We start from the raw sequence: 18,143 nt of genomic DNA, 5'->3' as shown, positions 1-18,143 counted from the left end.
CCTCCTGTGCATGCGTAGACTTTTTCTGTCTTACCAGTGACAGCACCTGACACAGCACAGGGGCAATGCAAAATAATTCAACACAAGTCACTGTTGTTACCTAGTATAACGTTTTCCTCCATTCCAGAGTTTACACATAATAGCGAGACACATCAATTACCAAATTAATTATACAGCTTACATGACATTCTCCAGTGACTCATATACCATAAATCCATGGATTTCAGATTTATTTATAATAAGCTATTGACATCAACTAAGTACATGCTGCTAAAAGTAGCTCATGTATGATGACTTTCCTTTTTCCTTCAGCTGGTGAATACCACTTAGGTATGTCCCTAGGAAGTCTAGTTATCAGTCATATGTAAAGGGATTTGCTTACACATCTTGATTTTCCAGATGTCCCAAGAAAACTCCAAAAGCAAATGGCAGGCTCACTGCCAACAGTCTGCTTTCCAGTGCTGTCTCATGCCCAGTACTACTCAGTACTAGTAGTACTGAGTACTACTGCTGAGGCAACTAAGGTAGCCTCTACTTCATAGAGAAACTGTGTCAAGAGAAAAATGAAAGCAAATAAAAATTATATAAAAATAGGGCACTGTATTAGTTATTTTTAAGTCACTATGATAAAATGACATGGCCAAAAGTGACTTAAGGAAGAAGGAATTTATTTTAACTTAAAGTTCCAGAGGAATAAATTCCTCATGTCAAGAAATGCATGTCACATCAACAGGAACAGAAAGCTGCTTTATCACACTTTCATCCACACACAGGAAGCAGAGAGACAGCACAGGAAGCAGGATGAGGCTATAATCCCTTAAGCCCTGCCCTGAGCAAGGCTACAGCTCCTTCAGGTTGGAACACCTGCCCAAACAGTGCGAACAACAGGCAACCAAGGAGTCAAAGACATGAGTCTATGAGTGAAATTTCTCAACCAAACCACCACAGCCATATTGAACTGCAAACTGAGAGCACCGGGTTCAGGGGTCGGGTGGGTGGGAGCGCATGTGGGAAGGACTATCTCGGAAGTTTCCTTATCTTTTAAAGAAAATTGCTTTCCTTCTCATCACCAAAGAAGAGCCTGAAATCAAAGTCCTCAACTCAAGCATGGTAGAACCTGGTCCCATGCTAGTGTCTGTTCCCAAGCCATTTATCAAAAAAAAATTGCCTACCCCTCTTCTAAAAGATTCTGCATCTCCATTTCATCTCCCCTGTGAAGATGGCATTCAAGCCTCAACCATCTGGCCCGGCTTTGATGTTCATATTCTGTGAAGCTCCCATGCACATATGCATGGTGATGAATTTGTGTGTCTTTTCTTCTGATACTATGCCAACTGTCAGTTTACTCCAGCACACTCAGCCTTTGAACTGTCAGAACGTGAGTCTGTACTTCCCTACACCACTACTGATAAACTCTCTTCATATTTCCACGCCCATTGCTATCTTGACCTCACCGTATAGTCAGGGCAAGTTTCTTCCTGGAGTAGAACAAGAAGAAATCAAAGAATATGAGTACTCCAGGTCCCCAAAGCAAGCCAGAGATAAGCAACACCAGTAGTTCAGCCCTTACTTCTTAATATTCTTCATTTTACATTTGTGGGTTACGATTCTCTCATAAAAATAAGATGCAGGTCACCTTTGACAAACACACACACACACAAACACACACACAAACACACACACATACACAAACACACACACACACACACAAACACACACACACACAAACACACACACACAAACACACACACACACAAACACACACACACACACACAAACACACACACCCAGACCCTGTTTTAAACATCACCACTGAACACTCTGCCATGTGCTGCTGTACCCACAGGGAACAACAAACTCCAAAGCTCTGAGCTCTGTGGGTAACGGAGGGTACGAGGATATATTTCCAGCTACTTCTCCTGGGGAAAAGGGTGGCCCTTGCGGCTGTAACAGTCTCTGTTCCTTTATGCAAACATGATGCTCCATTAACATATGTTTCTGCCTCATGCCATATTCATATTTGGACCTCTGGTTCCCCGGGATCATATAACCTATACATAGGAGATACACATTTAAGACTTTGTTGAATTAAATCATCTACATTTGGAAATGCACAATAAAAATTTGAAGGAAGAGCTTCAGAAATAATTACCTTTGCATTACACATGGGGAGAGCAAAGGGGGTTTTCCAAGATTGTAGTTGGAAAGAATTTAAATCAGAGTTTACGCCTGGATCTCAAAGCATACAGAGACTTTTCTTTCCCTCTACACGGAATTATGCAAGCAGCATTGCCATGCCTTCTTGCCACTTTTCACACTACTAAGGTCAGGGCTGTGACACAATAATGTCTTCATTGTTTACTTAACCCTTGCCTCCAATAACCTGCAGCTCAATTCTTGTTATTCAAAATGTAAACAGGGAAATGTTTGGGAATCTTATAGGCAACAAGGCTGTAGGAGGAGGAATGAAAAGTGGGAACTTTAAGCAGAGGTCCCTGACACTACACCTCAGTGTGCCCTGAACCATTTTTTTCCTTAACCTGTTAAGCCTGTTTCCTCACCTGTATAGAAAAGAAGTAGATGGTCTTATCACTGTGGCCCCTTCATGTTTTGAAAGCCCTGGTGATCGCACCATAGTTACTTTAGTCCCTAGACCACACTCCTGTTTAGGTGGGTAACAAGGCACTCTGATTATATTGCACATACTCCTTTTTTTCCCTAGCTCACACTAACGTTAAGAGCATCTTAGTTTAACCAGTCCCCACTAAATGCTTTAGTGTAGACATTGGGACAAGAAACATGTTTATTAAGTCATCTTTTCATTAAATTTTATTAGATCATCTCGATTTTGTTGTTTTGTTTTTGCTTTTGTTTTTCAAGACAAGGGTTCTCTGCATAGCCTTGGCTGTCCTGGACTCACTTTGTAGATCAGGCTGGCCTTGAACTCACAGAGCTCCACTTGCCTCTGCCTCCCAGAGTGCTGAGATTACAGCCATGGACTTCCATTTCAGTGCTTCCAGAGAGAGGTGGAACTCCTTTGTTTCATCCCCACATTATCTGGGCTCATGTAGCATCCTACCTGTTACAAATGTTACCTTCTGAATCGTGCATATGAATATTAGCTGAAGTTAGAAATACCCACTTGTGCCTTCAAATAAAGCCAACTGGTGCAGCTCTCTCTATGGACACAAAATTTTAAAACTTTTTAGTACTATACGTTAGTTACATATAACATTTTCAATATGCTATTTTATACATATGCACATTTGATCATGGTCATCTCATTACCCCTCAGTCTCCCTCTCAGTGTAAATGATATCTTTCTTTTTCCAAACTAGTGTTTTCTACATTTCTCTGTCTCTCTCTGTCAGAGAGAGAGAGGGGAGAGTCACTGAGTAGGCTTGCTTGCAGGAGCCTGAGTGAGGGGTTTCTTTACAGAAGCATGAACACTTGACAATAGCTACAACAATGAAGAAAATGTCTGTCACCCCTGCCCCCCCTGAAATCACCAACTACTTACAAATCTTCAGAGAGGGATGGGGCTTTGTGAGCCTTCCCTAACCACAACATAATTTTGACAGGATCCATCTTGTGATGTCCTTGCAGATGATAACAATTATTGTGAGTTCATTTCATGGATATAAAAGTAATTTTTATTTGCCTGATGTAATTTTTGTCTCAGAGGCTTCCTGCCTTGGTCTGCTAACCCAGGCCTAGTCCTAAAGCTACTACCTTCTGTTCAATCTAATCCAGGCCTAGAATGTTTCCAGCCTCTGAAACTTACTGCTGAATAAGCTCACCCTTTCTTGCTCTTTCTGAGCCCTTGCTGGCTGGTTCAACTCAGCTGTTCTGGTTCAAACTCCTCTCCAAGCTGACTGATTCAAACTGGCTTCTCTCAGCTTCTGACTAAATTGCTCTGCTTGTTCTCAAACTAATTCTAGCAGTCTCTTCTCCTCTTCTGGCTCCTTCTCATTCTCTGGCTCATTCTGTCTTCCTGTGCCTAGCTTGTTCTTTCTCCAACCTGTCTCTATGGAACTCTCCCATAAAACTGTCATCCCCTGTACCTACTGTTGATTTGGTGGCTTAATTTTATCATGTAAATTGTGCAGATGGATGTAAACTCACCCCTTTCAGCCACCTTCTGAATGGGTCCACAGTGATAAACCTTATCTTCTCTGAGTAACCTTGCCAGATCAGCTGTCTCCTTCAACCCTGAAACTGGAGAAGACACAGTAACTATTCTTTGCTTCAAGGTAAGCCCACAGATGAAAGAAAAGCTGCTGAAAAGAGATGTTCCATCTCTCAAAGCATTATGAAATAAGGAGAAAGATGGGAGGTTGGAAATGAGAACAGGGAAACCAAGAAAGAAGGATACAGAAGAGAAAGAGAAACAAACTGAGTGGGTGAACTGCCTGACTCGTACTGAGTACAGGATCCATTTTGTTGGAGTGTCCCAGCTCTGTAGACCAGGCTTCACTGACACTGGGAAGGTCAGGAAAATCGGTCTCGGGTGGTTATTGCCTGATACTACTCCAGTAAAGTCAGGTATCACACATCTATCTAATAAGTGAGAGAAAGTGGAGGCAGCAGTGGGGTAGGACACTGGGCTTCTCCTCACCCAGGATCCCAGGATGCTCAGTGACATCTGCTGGCCAGTCCAGCCACGCACTGCCAGGTTTGACCTCTAGTAATGAGGGCTAGTTGGTAGGGGGACAGCAGTTCAAGGTGTGTGCTGGCCACACAGAGCTGCAGTTTTCATCGGCAGAGGCCATGATCAATGTCACCAAGGCTTGTTCTATTCCTGTGACTGTTCCCAGCAGCCCGGTGGAGTCAGCAGTTCTGAATCCCGCAAGCACTCCATCATGCAGCAGCCGAGGCGTTCTGTAAGTGATGGGATGGAGCAATCACAACTGTTAATTCTTCAGGACCTTTGCACACTGAATCAACCCAGCCGGGAGGAGAAACGCAGGAAGCTTTCAGGGCTTCTGGCCCAGCTCCCTTGTCTTGAAGCCAGAGGCAGTTCCCCCCAGAACGCCTTCACTTGCAGCTGTGACTGTCCCCCAGAGCATGCATAGTTCCATCTTCTTAGGAAGAAGGAGAGACAATAGCCCTAGCTCAGCATCATCCATCAACCCTGGACTCCTCCCAGATTCACGTCCTCATTGCCCAAGAGCACTGAGCCTTGTAACACAAGGCTCTGCTGGCTTGGTTTTCCAAAATTTTGAAAGCTCAGAGATAGATGCAACTGAGTGATTTAAGCTGCATTCAAATCATGAAAGAGATAAAAACAAACCAACAATAAAGAAAACCCGGCACAAGCAATCATAGGAGAAAATGAGATAATTACCTAAAATCCTCAGCAGCCCACAGTCTTACAGGCCCTCTCCCCCTGGTTTGCTCATGGGACTACTTTTCTGTCCACTTAGAGCTGTGGGGGGTTCTCATCCTTCCCAGTGCTGTGACCCTTTAGTACGGTCCCTCAAGTTATGATGACCCTGAACCATACAATTATTTTGCTGCTACTTCATGACTGTAATTTTGCTACTGTTATGAATTGAATTGTAAATGTCTGATGTGCAGGATATCTGATACGCAACCCCCATGGGCGTCCCGGCCCACAGGTTGATAAATGCTTAGATGGGTCATTCAATCCCTTACCTCGGGATACACACACCAGCGCTTTTGTTTATTATCTGTACTTATGATCCTCGGGGTAGAGGAGAGGACTTTGGGTGTCCTTTGGGGAAAGTCAGTGTTCTTTGTCCCAAATGCACAGCTAAAGCTGAGGGAATTTAAGACTAGACGAATAAGCCAATCGGCCTCATACAGAGAATAAATCTGAGTGGCTCTTAATTCAACAGAGGCCAACCTCGACAAGCAATTCCTGACTAAATAAGAACTATTTGTCTGCAGTTCTAAAGGTTACAAAATCCCAGCAGAATATAGAATTTCACAGTCCTAGCTTCATTTTTGCACTTTGATCATTAAACAGTCTGGGCAGGAGGCACCGTTCCCGTGAGACCATGGACGTCTCATAACACACTCACCTCCTCCGGTCGCGGGCTTAGAATTACCGCTGTGTGAGCCGGCAGTTTCCTAGGCCTCCAGGATACACTGAGCCATATTGAAACACCAGCCATATTCTACATAATTCCCCCAACTGGTGCTTCCCTCCTTTCCAACAGAAGCGACAACTATTTGCAATTAAGTAATTCATTAAACACAAGTACCATCACTGAATACCTACTGTGCACCAAACCTTGCGATGGGTCCTTTGTATGCATAATTTTATTAAAAGGTCACAGCAAGTCTATAATTTAAGAATAATTAGATGAGAGGGGTGAAATATTGTACCTGGTACTTCAGATTGAACTTAAATGCCAGGATTTCTGGGTCTTTCTGAATCCAAAGCACCTAGAAAACACTGGCCATATTGTTACTTTTTTTGTCTTCTTTCAATTGTAAGCAACATACCTAAAGCCTTTGTTTGAATCTTGGCTTATTACCCAACCCCAGTCAGGCCAGTAGTTGTTTTTCAAAGCATGATTCTGATTGCTCAGTCTCTAGTTTTCAGAGGAAATAAACAGAGTGTTTCCCCTGCCTGTGATAGTCCTTGTGTCCATCCCAGGTCATGGAAGATACTTTGAGCAAAGATGGTGAAAAATCTACCTATAAGGAATGTGTTCATTGGGAAAATCAAAATTCAAGTCCATTGGCGATTGGATTCAAGTATCAGTGAACCGAATGGAATTCATTTACTCACACTTCCCCACAAATCAATGGCATCCTTCCTAGTGCTGTTTATAAAAAGTTTGTAATTTCATCCAATCCTTAGCTCTGAAAGCAAGAAATTCCTGAACAAATATGGCAGGGAGCATGAGTTTTCTTCCAAGTTTACCCTATTCGGTTCTTCCTCTCGAAAGGGCTCCGAGGGTGACAGAAAGCTTGCGAGTGACATCAAGCACTCCCAGTATAAATTGGAAACCAAGATAGAAGTGGTGTAGGAGGCCAAGCTGGTGTGTGAGGTCCAGTCAGGCTCACAGAGTGCAGCTCAGCCTCAGGGACTCAGACTGTGTATGCTATGTTTCCCCACCCAGGAGTTGGCCTAGTGGATTTGTATCTGGCAGTTCTCGGCTAATGGTGGTGGGAAAGAAGGGCGGATATGAATTCTGAGCTTTCAGTTCTGTGAAGCAAGCCCTGCTACATGGACCAGGGGTCAGCCAGAGGCACATAGCAGGAACTAGTCTTTGGAAAAGCGAGCACATACCAAGCCGGAGGGCATGTAAAATGGGAGAGCAGGTACCTACGGTGATTGGGCTGCCAAAACAGCAATGTCTTTGCTGCTGTTGTCTTTAATTGCAAGTCTATAATTCCTGCCACAAGGTCAGATACTCTACCTGGATGTCCTGCTGACTCTACTCAGTGAGGCCCACAGGCACAACTTTCCAGCCACATTGGTTCCTGGAAAGTGATTTCACTCTAATTGCTTTTTTTTCTGGCTGGTTCAGTGTTTACTGCCCACGACAAGCAGACAACAATGCCCTTTTAGGAACTGTAGCACATTTGGTTTGGAGCTCCTGAGGAAAACAGTGGATCCCCTTTTCAGGGGGCACCTCCTCTATCAAGGTCAGAAATGTATGGTTCTTGCCTGAGCTTCCTGTCACGGCCTCTAAACTTGGTTCTTTGGGAAACTGAAGCGGAAGTGCAAAGTCGACTCTGCTCTGAGCTACCCAGTTGGCTCACGCTGGCCGGGAACTAAGTAACACCTTGTCTCAAAAAGAATAGTAAAATAGCCGGGGAACTCAGCAGAGCATCTGCCTAGTCTGTATAAAGCCCTGGTTCAAGCTACACTCTACACACACATGCACACACACGCACACACACACACACACACACACACACCAGATAGACAGAAAGATACATACATACATATATACACACACAAGTAGATGATAAGGGAGTCTGCACTTGCCCTGGGATGCTCCCTAGGAAGCTTAGTAGCAGAGAACTGGGGTTTCAGAGCTGACCTCTCAACCAGTATACCACTGGGCTCTCATCTTTGTCTCTCACTAAACAAATTCATGCCCGCTTCAAGTTTTGCATCTTCATTCTCCTTCCCTAAGGCCAAGGGGTTCCTTGGACCAACACACGCAGGGTCCATAATAGGATTCATCCTCTTTGTGCCTGGAGTCTCACCCCAGAGCGCTCAGGCAGCAGTTTCCTCCTTGGGGAGCCAAAGGCACCCACAGGAACAATGGGACCTGGGTTTAGTTTAATTAATCCACATTAACAAGCAGCTCCATCCTGTGCCAGCATGATGGGGTAAGCTCATCTATGAAGGAGCCACCCTCTGTGACTAATCCTCTATGTTCTAATGATGCTTTGCTCCAAAGCCACCTTCTATATACACCTGCTCACAAGAGCTGTAGCTTCTCTGAGTCTGGCAGCCCCCTTGGTCACACTTCTGCAGGGCTCCATTGTCTGGGCTGCTGTCGTCCCTGAATTAATCTGAAAGTGGTCTCTTTGACAACAGTGGCAGCAAATATCCGATTCAATTTGCTTTCACCCAAGATTTCCCAGGAGTCATGCCGAATGAGATAATCAATGATGATTATGAGGCTTGGCCTGCCTCACTGAGCCAGAGTGTTAAAAGGAGGGAGAATTTCTGCTCCGATGCTTGCCCAAGTCAGGTGCTAATTCAGGCAGATCCATTACCTTTCTCAGCGGCTCTAAACCATATGGGCTGCAATAATCACGCTGGGTGAGTAAGGCGATCAGTTCTCCCGCCTAAGCAGAGAGAATTCATTCTTTTTGCTTCTCTTCACATTCCACAACAACAACAACAGAAATGTTCCGAGCATCTGCTACAGAAGTGAGGAGGCTGTTCGAACCAATGATGCCGAAGAGATTTAATTTAGCTGGGCTAAACTTTCCTTGTCTCAGCTGGAGAGACTAGTCAATGGCTTAGCCACTAATCCAATCAAAAGAAAGCACTAAATGACTTGTTGATGCCATCTAACCCTGAGAAGGCTGTTTTCAGCTTGGCCGATCACTCTAAAGACCTAGGCATCCAGGCAAGAGAGGCAGAGCAAACGGCGGAGGAGCCAGACATCTTCCAGATGTCCCTCGCCCCTCCCTGTTTCTCTGCCTCTCTCATCTTTTCCTCTCTTAGTTTTATTCAGAACAGCTATTCAGCGGTGCTCCTCAATCATGGATATTTGCACAGAGGAAGTAGCTGAAAATGAAGATGGGACGGCAAATTGGTCACCTATTTACTGTAACAATTTTTGCCTTCTCTCCCCCTCCCCTTCAGGAGCTGGAGAGAACAAGCGTGTACAATCTTACAGGTCCTGAGGGTCAGGGACCCAAGCATATTTTGACCTGGTGCTGGCTGTTTCACAAGATATGACCAGAGCAGCAGCGCAGCCTGCCATCATCTCTACTCACTACCAGAACTTAGTCACTGCTGTAACTCAAAAACGGGACTCCTTGCTTGGCCCCACAAGCTAAGCAAAGGCAAGATACATGGCACATCTGCTAAAATTTTTTCTTTTCTTTCAGTTTTTCTTTCAGATGGGTCTCACCGGATAACCCTGGAAGGCTATGAACTTGAAGCTGTCCTTCTTCCATAAGTTCTGGGATCACAGACATGCCTCATTAAGAGGGTTTATATCTGTCTCTTACTTCAGGACGGACTCCTGCTTAGCTCTGCGTGGGATATGTTCCTCATGTGGTAAACGGCTGTCTAAATGCCGGTGACACCTGACCTAGTGCATCCCCCTTCAAGGCTCAATGCACAAAGATAAGTGTAGCTGAGGCATTTTACTATTGGATTTACAGTGTCCTGTCCCTGACCTCCAAAAAGGTGCCTGAACGCCTCCAGTAGGACACTTGGGATTCCAAGAACACAGACACACAAACACACCAGTCCATATGAGAGCACCTTCAAGCAGGGGTGCTTCTCTGGGGGACCCTTAAGCAATGAGGACCTCTTCAAGTACACCTTGTAGAACCAGAGCTAAGATAGGATCAACCAGAAATAACTAGAAATAGCAGGACCAAGACTACTTAATTTTGCACATCTCCCAATAAAATCCTCTATTTCGCTGAAAGCTCATGTCAGGATCCCAAAGTTGGGCTGAAATGCTTAAATTCTGTCTTCCCCAAATGACCATTTGGTCAAACTCTTGTCTTGCCTTTTCACTAGTACTTAAGTTTTGTTCTGTTGTGGGGCCATGGCTGGTGTATCCTTTTCTGCAAAGCTGCCCCACAGCTCTGCTTTTATGGCTAGAACATGGAATGCCTCTCAAAGGCTCCTGTATTGAACACTTGGTTCGTAGCTGATGGTACTTTTTTGAAAACTCTAGAAGGTGGGATTTCACTGTAGGAAGAGTGGTCACCGGGGTGGGTCTTCAGGGGTTCCTGGTCCTCAGACCTACCTACCCCCGCTTGCTGACTCTGGCCACCGTGGCGTGGACGCCCCTGGCCACCGTGGCCACCGTGGCGTGGACGCCCCTGGCCACCGTGGCCACCGTGGCGTGGACGCCCCTGGCCGCCGTGGCGTGGACACCCCTGGCCACCGTGGCGTGGACACCCCTGGCCACCGTGGCCACCGTGGCGTGGACACCCCTGGTCTAGCACAAGCTTCCATTGCCCAGATATTTGGCCCGAGTGTATGAGGCCAAATGATAATGAACTGAGTCCTCTGAAATCATGGACTCAAATACTTCTTCCTTGCTCCAGCTTGATCAAACACAACTTGAAAAGGAAAGGGCTTATTTTATCTAACAACTACCCATCACAACTGAGGAAACCCAAGGCAAGGACTCAGGGCATGGACCTGGAGGTAGAAACTGACGTAGAGAGGACAAAGGAACTGTGCTTACTGACTTGTTCCTTATGGCTTGCTTTATTTTCTTTCATATACCAGGACCACCACAAATCATGGGGGTGATTCTCTTACATCAATCATTAATCAAAAAAAAAAAAAAAAAAAAAAACCTGCCCCACAGGTATGGCTACAGAACAGTGTGATAGAGACAATTCTTCAATTAAGATTTCTTCTTCCTAGATATGTCCACGTTTGTATCAAATTGACAAAAACTAACCGGTATGTTCATTTAAGCTGTGTAAGTCAAGCATTTTGTTGCAGGAACAAGAAGGCTAACTAATGCTGTTGTTCTCCCTCAGTAAGAAACAGAAGAGCACACAGGACAGCTCCCAGAAGGGAAGTCACAGCTTTTAATAGCCTGGTACCACAGTGACGCTGCATCACCTCTGACTCTGCTGGTGAGAAGCAAGTCTCTGTGTCCTGTTCACACTGAAGGGAAGAGATTACACAGAATGTGAACAGCAGGAGGCAGTGCCATTGGCCAGGATCTCAGAGATGCCACAGCAGATGAGAGACTTGCCCTGCAGGGGAAATCTTATGAGCATGGAAAGGGAGGAGTACTGTATGGATAGATGCAGAGTCACATATATGCCAGAAGCAGGCTGCAGTCAGGGCCTGCTTTCATTTCTGTTACGGCTCCAGAGAGGAAAAATGTGTGTTTTCATGTACACATAATTGCTTTCAATGCTTAAGGCCAAACTCAGAGTTGGAAACTGGGATTACTTCCTCCAAACCTACTGAGGGCAGGGGACTAAGGATGGGGATGTTGGCCTCAGTACCTACTGGGCATACAGCCTGGATCTGTGTCATGTGGAGACTCCAGCCAGTGACTCTGAAAAAGACAAGAAAGAAAGGAAAGGGAGCTTTAAAAAAAAAATGTACTGGGAATGTCTGAGCAGTGCTCAGAGATTTGAACAGAGGCTTCGTAAGTAAGGCTTGGCTCAGGCAATAGTATCCTTAGACAACCAGGCTTTGAATAGTCTGGCTATAAAGAAACTGGCATAAAAGGTGGTGGGGAGAAGTTATGGACATTCTAGGCAGCCTGTAAGCTGAATGAATGATCCCGGGGTGGGGATAGGGGTGGAGAAGCAGCAGATGCAGCCTGGTGGAATACAACCCATGGGCTACAGCAAATCATTGCTGTGCTTTGGATAAGAATTCTCCAAAATGCCCTAGTTCACAAGGTGATAATATCAACTGGTGATGGGAGTTGTAAGAGGTGGGAGCTAGTGGAATTTTTAAATTCTACTCCATTCAGAGAGCTAGTAGTCTGAGAAGACAGAGGAGGCATGAGTCCTGGAAAAGGATGTAGGACCATGGTTTCTTCTCTTCCCCTTTGCTTCCTGGAAGATAACATGAACGGGTCACCACTGCCACAGTGTGCTGACTCTTCAGTAGCTCAAAGAGATGGAACCACTCAATCATAGACCTCCAAATCTGTAAAAACAGACCTGTCTCTTTGTATGATAATTGCCTCAGATAGTGATGGAAAGCTGACTAATATAATATTTTTAATCCATTCAGTTTGGAGTGGTTTTCTTATTCTACCATAGTTTGTTGATATAGATGGCTGTATGCCATAGTGGTTACTGATGGGGAAAAATGAAAAAGAAACACTTAAAAGATATGCCATTGGCTTTGGGCCCAAACAATGGCCAAATGCTGAATAGGGACAAAGCAAACTATCATCAGGGCCTGGAAAAGGGTGGTCAAAAGGACAACTGAAGGAAAATCGCAAAACTATTGTGAAATTTGAAAGACTGAAAAAAAAAAACTTGTAGATTCAGTTAAGGAGGTGACTAAGCCAAATGATGATGACAGTAATTGGCTTTTCTAGGTGAGTATGATAATGTGGGAGATGAGAGAGAGATGATCTATAGAAGCAACTTATTTGCAAGTAGAACTGAAGAACATACAGAGAGCCCAGAACATGCTGAGTTAGCAAACAGCTTTCCAGCATCCCAGAGGCACAACTTCTCAGAGTTATGAGTCATAGTGAAACCAAGAGCCTATGTATATAAGAGAATCTAATAGACCTTCTCAGCTATACAAAAAGGCAGAAAGAGTCTTAGGGCCAGGGATTTCTTCAAACTCAAAATAGACACAAATTTGAAAATACAGTTTCTGGCATGGCGTTCGTTTAATAGATTATTAGGTGATACACAGAAAACCCAAGGTATTTTTAAGGTGTTACAGCAACTTAGACTAAAAAGAACAGTTTGAGTTTAAAACACAAATGGTCTTTGGGCCCCCAACTCTATGGTTTGGAAGTTGGTATGGAAGTTACACACATAAACTATTGCTAAGGAAAGATGGGAAGTTCAAAGGGTAAAGCCAAGAGCCTAGAACATGAACTTAGGAGCCAACCTAAACCATTGTCTGTTGTCAGAGAAGAGTCAGGCCGTGGCAGGGGGCGTAAAGCCTTAGCCTATGCTGACTAGATTTCAGAGCTGCTTTGCTCCGGCCATTACTCTCCTCTCCCCTTCTGGAATGCGCATCCTGCTATAGTCGCTGGCCATGGGTCGTTGAATAGTAGATGCTTTAAGTTCACAGGTTTCATTCCAGGTGGTGTGAGCTGATGGTCTCAAGAGGATCCACCTGAATCTATACCAGATGTAGAGCAAACACTCCAGGATTCAAAGAACAACATTGAAGCCCATAGGGAGTAACTGTGTTCATGTACCCTGACACACAGCTGCAACCCAGGAATTGCATCTGTAAACTGTACCTTATGTGGAGAGTCAGCATGCTAGGAAGACAGTTGACTAACATCCTAAAGATTTGTCTTCCATCTCTTCTATACCCAGCAGACTACACAGGGAGGAGAAATAAAGGCAGTCAGTCATTCCAAAGTGTAGACTTGACCCCATGGTCAGAGTCAGTCTTGCCTCTGAGATTTACAGCATTGGTGCTTTTTTCTTTGTCATCTACTTTTTCTCTCTGCATACACCATGGCCAATGTGTCTTGCATCTTTCAGAGAGCTAAGATTACCTCAGAACAAACAGGCTGCTGTTAGCGTGCACCAGTGGGTTCCTCTGAATAAAGCACAGGCGTGACCTCATAACATTGACTATAACGTGCCCCTTCAGGGAGGGAGACTTTGTGTTTGAAGAATATCAACAGTAGAGTCTGGTGCAGTGGCACACGCCCTTAATCCTAGCACTCAGGAAACAGAGGCAAGTGGATCTCTGTGAGTTTAAGGCCAGCCTGGTCTACAAAGTTGAGTCCAGGATAGTCAGGGCTGTTACACAGAGAAACTCTGTCTCGAAAAACAAACAAACAAACAAAAAAAAACAAACCACAACAAAAAATATCAATAATAGTGGGCAAAGAAACACTATTAGGTTACACAGGCCATAGAACCCTATGACGCTACTCCCCTCAGGAGGCAGCATGGGCTCTGACCCTCATGTCTGGGCTGGCCTTGGGACCAACTTTTGCCAGTGAATCTGAGAAGAAGCAAAGCTGGGAGTCCCTCTGTAGTCTTCAAGCATCTGTAAAGCCTCTTCCACCTTCCTCCCTAAGGACGCTGGTCTGTTGACAGACTGGAATCAGTGAGGAAACATAAAGGTGTGTGAGACACTAGCACCAACTTCTAACTGAAAGTGGGAAAGAAGGTGAAAAAGGCCATCTTGGACTTTAAATCTTCCTGACTCTTGGGTGAACTGGTGGGCTAAGATAAAACCAGCAATCAACACAGGCAAATAAAAAAGTACAGGAGCGGTAGATTACTACTCTTTTAAGCTGTTAAATGTGCTTTTGTTATTTCAGAAAGAGTTAACTGGTATACCTTCTCCCTAAGAACTTCAAAACATTTCCAGACAGGCAACAGCAGAATGGACTGAAGCCCAGAGGCCCACAAACCAGAAAACAACATCTGTTCAATGTCTTCCTTTCTCTCCCTCTCTCTTCCTTTCCTTCTCCCTGACTTTGCCCTCTCAGCCTGCTTCTCTTGTTCTTTCCTGCTCTGTAAAATAAGAAGGTAACAAGTACCTGGCGGTCGGTCCTTTTATTCCTACAGCACCTGTGCTCGGTGAAGAAAGGCCAAGCGAATTCCACAGGTACTTCTATGGCTTAAAGAATAGTATCCTAACTCACAGGCCAAAGGTCAACGGTCCTTTTATAAATGAGGGCTTCTTGGGCACCCAAGGGGAAGTTGGGGTCATGTGTTCTCTGCAGATGGTGCTCTGTATGCTGGCTGTGGAGCTGTAAGGTCACCTGCCCAAGCCTCTCTCAAGGGAAGCGGCTTTTCACTGCACCAGTAGGTGAGCAGCCTGGCTCTCTCTGGTTACTCCATGTCCTAAGATGTCATTGACCTGCTCTCATATGTGTCAGGGGGTATGTGCTGTCTGAACAGCATGATTATCAAATAAATCCTGATCAGCCTTTCCCTGGGACTAAGCCTAGCTCCTGAATCAGTGTGCAGATAGAAAGCCTGCTGAGATAGGAGGGAAAGCCCCGTCACTCTGCTCTGGTAAAATTCCACTCACTCACCAAGATCCAGTCCCAGCATCCTTTGCTGTGGTAAAATATGGCTTACTCTAATTCCTCTTCCCTGTGTGCTAGAAAAGCAGCTTTGGACCTGCAGCTTCCCACTGCTATGTGTCCTTTTATACTACAGCACTCCAGTGATCCACAGATTGGGGTCACGTAAGGAAAGTCTTCCCACCATCTCTCGGTGTGCACCTGACACATGCGGGTGGGAGAAGCACTCCCTTACACGTTTCTTCAGCAAATATTTATCAGATTCCTACTTTGTGCCAGGTACTTGTGCTGATGTCACAGCAGGGAACAAAACACATAAATTTCTGCCTTTGGAGATTTTAATTCCCACTCAGAGGAAACAAACAGTAAACAGAAAGTGTTAAGTAAAACCCAGAGCTTCTGGGAGAGGAACAAAGCTGCGCAGCAAAGTGAAGAACAGGAATTGAAGTGAGAAGCAGCAGTTCTCAACTGCGCAAAGACTGAGGACATAGGACTTAGCTAAATAACTGGAAAGGAATCCTCTAGCATGGGCGATATCAGTGGAAAGGTCCCCAGGCTGGGGACTTCCAGCCCAAGGCAGCAAGAAAGCCAACATGGCTGTAGTTGTACGAACACAAATTGTCCTTTCGAACACAAGAAAGAATTTGAAGCTTTACTCATGGGATTGGGGCAGGGGAGCGGTGCAATTCATATTTTACTTTTAAAAGGCTGGTTGGGAATTCCTATCAGTGAAGGCAGGACCTTAGGGAGGACTTCAAGGAGGCCCCTAACGCACAGTCATCACAGACCACACGACAGATGATGGTGGCCAGGGCCACAGGTGGCAGGTAGGAGACAGAAAGTAGCCAAATGAGTTTGGCTCAGCAGCATCAGGCAGATTAGATGTGATGTGCGGCAAAAGCAGAGGTGGCCTGGCTGGCAGTTAGGGAGAGAGAGGGGGCTGCCACTGGCTGAGCTGAGGAGCACTGTGGGCAGGAATCCAGAACAGCACAGGTGGAGTTTGGAATCCTTGTTAGCCGCCAAGGAGACTGTGGGATATTGGGTTCTGAACATCTTTGAGGAGGTGTAGGCTGGAGACACAAATCTGAAGGAACTAATAAACTCCAGCGTGTTATTTCTCTCTCTTGATTTTTATCTCCCCACCAGTAAACCAGGGTGGAGGGGGAGATTAGCTGAGCTATTAGAAAACGGATCCTCTGCAAGTCTCTGCGAACACTGTCATTTATCTAAACGGCAGCTCAGCATCCTGCCCTGCACAGTCTTTGGCTGTCTGCCTTTGCTGGCCTCTTCACTTGTGATACCATTTTTCAGGCCTGTATTGGACCATGCTCATTCAGAACGAGAGCTCAGCTGCGTCGGGAGCGGCTGGTGGCAGAGGATGAGCCAGGAAGCACTCAGGCAGCCCTGCTCTGACTAAAGAGAGGCTCGGTGGACAGAAGTGGGGAACAATTGTTCAATCACCACAAAGCAGACGGCAGAAGAGCACTAGCTGTAAAGGGCAGGCAGGAGGACGGCCACCCTGTGAAAGCTGCGGCTGCCATCCACAGGGCCAAGAGATACACGGGTCTTTGTTCTCTACAGCATGGAGCAGGAGCTCTTGGCAGGACTGCCTTAAAGGAGAGTGAATTTTCATCCTGCTGAACCCAGGGCAGTCTGAATTGGCATCTTTTATTCCAGTGTAGATATTCATAGCATTTCATTTTATTCTCACAATGACTCGGCTCCCATAGAGCGAACAGTCACCTATTATATAAGCTTCTCTTTTGGTATCTTATTTTTCCCTTCATGGGCCCAGCCTGGCTTTCCCTGATGATGCAGGACATTCTGACATTTCAACATTTGTAAATTAATCTACTTTCCATGGGCCAATCCTGGAAACATAGCTGAAGGTCTAAACCCAACTCTTCCCTGGAGAGCTGGAGACAGGTCTCAGGCAACCATCTGGCTTTGAGCCTTTACTTAAAAGTCACTGTGGGTATGAGAGAGATGGCCCTGTGGTTTGGAGGGCCAGAGTTCAGTTCCCAGCACCCACGTCAAGCCCTAGCCGATACCTGTATACATTTGACATATACACACCCAAACACGTACACAAACATAAAAACACACTTAATTCGAATTAATGGCTCCTGGCCTCACCCTTCAGCCCTGTCCCACCAAAGCCTTGGGGCTGACAGTGTAAATGGCTTGCATCACTCATTAGTGGGTATAGAACCATACTGCCCAGTTTTCAATCAGTCCAGACCAGTTTGTTAATGTCATCTCTTTCCACACAGGGAACTCACATTGTAGGTTTCTTCTGTGCATAGTAGAATAGGATATGGAGAAGATTCACATATTTTCCCCTGAGCTATGGGTCTAGCATAAGCACACACATTCACACAGGTGAGCAGCACTTAATATAGAAGGTAAAATAACTAAGCCAGGTCTAGCAGAGCAGAGAGCAAACCTAAGGGCATAAGTCCTCACGTGCTTTAAGCTCAGACTTTGTCCATTGATTATTCAGTCCACAAACATCTGCTGCTAGCCACATAACATAGCTCATTCCATTTAATCTCCATAGCCACATCCACATCCACAGCCACATTCACAGCCACAGTTACTATTATTATTCCAGTGTAGTGCATAGAAGTGGAGCCCCAGAAGAGTTAGGGCTTTGTTTAAGGTCACAGAGTTATGGGAAAAGAGTTGGAGCCAAGGTCCATTTGTACCCTTTCCAGACGCTGTCTGCAGGTGAGGCATGGAAGCCTTTTGAAGACCTCATCCCTG

Source organism: Meriones unguiculatus, chromosome 4, assembly GCF_030254825.1.
Source record: "Meriones unguiculatus strain TT.TT164.6M chromosome 4, Bangor_MerUng_6.1, whole genome shotgun sequence".
In the NCBI taxonomy this organism is placed as follows: domain Eukaryota; kingdom Metazoa; phylum Chordata; class Mammalia; order Rodentia; family Muridae; genus Meriones; species Meriones unguiculatus.
This window is presented reverse-complemented; position numbering follows the sequence as displayed.